Source organism: Diospyros lotus, chromosome 11 (genome assembly GCF_014633365.1).
Source record: "Diospyros lotus cultivar Yz01 chromosome 11, ASM1463336v1, whole genome shotgun sequence".
NCBI classification, from domain to species: domain Eukaryota; kingdom Viridiplantae; phylum Streptophyta; class Magnoliopsida; order Ericales; family Ebenaceae; genus Diospyros; species Diospyros lotus.
Genome location: NC_068348.1, coordinates 26,082,981 through 26,087,487, shown reverse-complemented (window position 1 = coordinate 26,087,487; position 4,507 = coordinate 26,082,981). Strand labels below are relative to the sequence as shown.

General features: G+C 30.0%; 1 non-coding gene across 1 annotated transcript; it reads left to right on the top strand.

The window, feature by feature from the left end:
• Positions 1–4,015: 4,015 nt before the first annotated feature.
• Positions 4,016–4,161, top strand: LOC127813825 (small nucleolar RNA snoR135). The gene has a single exon (XR_008026230.1). It is a non-coding gene; the product is annotated as a small nucleolar RNA snoR135 (small nucleolar RNA).
• The last annotated feature ends 346 nt before the right edge of the window (positions 4,162–4,507 follow it).

The window sequence follows — 4,507 nt, the reverse complement described above, 5'->3', positions numbered from 1 at the left end:
TTTGATATGAATGCCACATTGTTACAATATTAAGCCGGGACACCCTAGTCATTATTCCTTGGCTCAAATCCCCTAGGATTTGATCTATAAGGTGGCTTGCTGATGTTTGAACCTCTTAGAAAGTTTATTTAAGTCTTCTTTTTCTAAAGGTTGACTTGGGCTTTAGAGGGAGAGTTTGGAGACTCATTCTTAGTTTCTTCTTGAATGTTCAACTTCTCCATTTCCTTAGATGGATCTATGGATATCATCTCTTCATCTTTATTTTTTCTTTTTGTTTTAATATGCTCATTAAATTTCACATGAATAGATTCTTTCAAGGTATTTGTTCTAACATTATATATTCTATAAGCCTTACTAGTATTTGAATATCCAAGGAAGATTCCTTGATTAGTTTTAACCTCAAATTTTTTTACATTATCTTTTATATTTAAGATAAAATATTTACATCTAAAGACTTTAAATTAAGATATGTTAGGAGTTTGCCATTGCAAGAGCAGTCTATAATCTATATATACATCTCCTCGTGTGAAGTTCCCCATAGGCAGGAGACTGTGAGTCAAGCTCTCTCTTTTAAAAGTATAATAATTTTAGTTTAGTTCTTTATTTTATGTAAATTTAATTTGATTTATTTATATGAAACAATAAAAGGTAAAGCGAAATAGAATGAGAAGTCAGCGATAATATATGAAACAAGTCAATCAAGCCCAAATTTAAATTCTCGAAGTTTGAAAATTCGACAACCAATCCAATTAAACCGCTAATAATAAACTAATCATCCTTCCTTTTAACATATTTTAAACTGTTAAAGAGTTCCTTTTACGTTGAAGTTTGAAAATTTGCAACAGATCAATTCAAATGGAGAATTAAACTGTTAAAGAGTCCTGTTACGATTACATATCCATCACGCCATTGACGATAAGAGCCCCCAACCCCACAAGTCTATCAATTATTTTTTAATATTAAATAATAAATAATAATATATTATTTAAATAAAAAAATTCCTCAACTCTCTAAATTTATAGATTATTTTTAATATTAAATAATAAATAATTAGGGGTCATTTAGACGAAAAGGTCTCCTACTCTCCATGAATTATTTTTTAATATTAAATAATAAATAGTGAGATATAAACTAATAAAGCAATAAAAAAAGAAAGATAATAAATGACATTATTTTAAGAGAATAATTTGATAAAATAATTCTTTGGAGGGCAAATTTTTTTTAAGAGGAATCCACACTGATTTGAGCATTAAAAAAAGTAAAAATAAATTAGCACCTTTTTATTTTGCAGGACCTTATTGTTGACTTCATATTTTTTTGTTTATTCAACTTTTACATATTTAGATATTTTCTTCTTGTCTATATTGTCAATTAAAAAATATTTATTTTCTAAACTAGAAATCAAAATTTAATTAGTGATTTTGTAACTCAAAAAAATAAGAAAAGTAAATTTTAAATAATTTTAATATTTATTTATATTATTAAAATTTCTCCATATCACAACTCACTAGTTGGACCAGTTCTAACCTAATTCCACTGGTTGTTTGCACATATTTATTTATATCAATGCCTATACTTCTTGAAATAATTGTCTTTGTGTGATTTTTAGTGTTTGTGCCTTCGATTATATTAAACGAGGTAAATTGCAGGTTGAATTTTTGACCCTTGCATAAGATGAAGATCAAACTCACAATCTACTAAATTTACGTCAATTACTAATCAATTTATGTCTTGAAGTTTAATGCTCGTACTTCTTGAACTAAGCATTGACAGGTGAATTTAAAATGAAGGAATACTGCACTCATGCAACCATCAATTGGTGCCTTGGATTACAATTCAGGACTCTTCTTTAGGAGTAATTTTTTCAAGTTTTTTGTTTTTTTATTAAATAGTGAAAACAGGCAATGAATTTGTATTAAAATATAAAAAAATTATTAAAGTTTAATTTATAATTAAAAAATTAAAATTTTTAATTTAATATATAATTTTATAATTGACGTCTTCTTCAATTCAGGACTCTTCTTCAATTTGTTTTTTGGGTCGGTCTCCGAGACTTTAAAAGCAACAAATATTGTATTAAAATGTAGAATTAAGTAAGTTGTATATGGCATGTGGCATTATTTAAGAGTCCAATTCCTTTAGCGGGTGTGGCAGTCAGTTGAATTAAAATGTAAGAGGTTGACTGTTATTTGGTCTATGCCCGGCGATGCATGGTGTTTGTTACTAATTTATTAAAGTGGAATAATTTATGTAAATTGCGTAAAGTTGCTTCCTCGCCCAAAGGATTGACGAATGTGGGTGAGTTTAGTAATGCCGGAGCTGGTCTTGGTGATTGGAGCGGGGGGTGACGATACCTGCAAAGATTTTGACAATAAAGTGAGTAAAAAATTTAGTTAACAGAATATTAATGGATTAAAAAAAATATATACCTCGTAAGATAAAATCTTTCACTTTAAAAGTCTCCGTAACTCAGCTTCAAAATTTTCATAGAAAAAATTAATCACGAAATCCAATGATTAGAATCAAACTTGAGACCTTTCGTTGACTCTATAGCAACTATAGTCCACACTCTTCAAGTATGTGCTCGCCCCCAAATCGTTGAGCTATGTCGTGAGGGCAAAAAAACTATACCTTAACCCAGAGCTGGCCCTGTGCCAGGGCTACAGCTAGGGCCTACAATTGAGGAGACCTAAATTTTTTTTTTAAGCTTATGTATATATGTGTATAAAAAATTAACAAAAGAAGTTACCGCCTGTACCTGTCAAAAGAATATTTCATTGCTATTTTTACTTTTGTAGGTACATGTGATGATTATTTTTATTTTGATTAATTATGGAGGATGAAAGTAGAGGTGTCAACGGTTCAGATTGGTCGGTTCTATAAGAATTCAATAATCGAAACATTTTTAACGATTCCGAAAAAATAAGAACCGTAACTGAATCATTACATATATAAAACCAAACCATGACCAATCCGTCACCCGGGCCAGTTTCGATTCTATCTATTTAACATTTAGTTTCTAAACATTTTTGCAAAATATGAAATTATAAACAAATTCCTTAATTAAAATAAACCCATAATTTCATTAAGGCTTCAAGTCTTGAAGTAAAAGTAGAACAAAATAATTCATAAACTATCTCATCAAATAAGATTACATTGACTATTTAGTATAGTAATAGCGCATAAAAGCTTAAAAATAAAAGAGTTCATGAATCTCGCTAGTTTTCTAAGAAGTGATACTATTTATGCATATGTATATATATATATATACTCAAAAAATTATAATATAAATAAGTATAATATTAGTTTCGGTACGGTTCGAACCACGATTTAAAAAAAAAAAATCAGTAACCAAACCAAATATATTAGTTTTTAATTTTTTAGAACCAAAACCTAACTATTGAACCATAAAACCAATTCAAAAGGCACGATTCGGTCCGATTTGGTCCGGTTCACAAATTTTCAGATATTTTTTGATACTTCTAGATGAAAGGAAGATTGATCAAATCAAAAATACTTACGGAGATTCGAGAGGAAACATGTAGACTCAAATATAAAGTTTTTGTTTTTCAATGTAATATTTACAATACAAGGTACTCTTTTTCCTTTGTTTGGGGTTTTGTCCCATTAGGTTTTTCCCAAACAAGATTTGAATGAGGCCCTAAATTATTCTTCCTTATTTTTTATAGATTTTATAATTTTAATAAAATTAATTAGTTAATAACTTTTAATTTTTTTATTTAATTTATATAAAGGACACACTTGAAAAAATTTGTCCTTTCACCTTAGAAAACTCAGTCTGCCTTAACCTGTAAATAGGTTGATTTATATAAAAGAAAAAAAAAATTCCATGTAAACAAGTCTTGGGATGTCGTAGTGGGATGGGATGGAAATATTCAAGGTCGACCAGAGACTAAAGAAAGAAAGTGAAGTCGGTTTTCTCTTTTTGTCTTCGTTTCTGACGCCTGCAAACCCTAGGTTTCCAATTGTTGGTTTAAGATTCAACGATAAGCACTACGCAGAGATTGAGTGTATCGGCGTTGTGCTATAACCAGTGCACTCTGCTCGAAAGAGTTCTCTGCGAGATCAGAAAGTGAAGGTGGGCAGTTGCTTTTCCATTCTATTCCATGGAAAATTTCCACAATCATCTTCCCTACATCTTTCCTTCCCTTCTCATGATGTTGCCCCCCACGGGATTATACCCAAAAAAGTGAAGTGTTAACGGGATTTTTATTAAACATTATATTAAATGTCAATAAAATATGCAGTTGGCGTGAGAATATTATAGGTACAAGGATGACGGTGATTGGAAGGTACGTACGAAATTGGAGTGGAAGGCTGATGGAGGTCTTGGGCCTCCATCGTTTAGTGTGTGTGGCAGTCAGTTATGTTAAAATGTACGAGGTTGACTGACTGTTATTTGATCTGTGCGTGGCGATGAACAGTCTTTGCTTATTACTAATTTATTAAGAAATAAAATATATTAAGATACGATTATAATGTATTT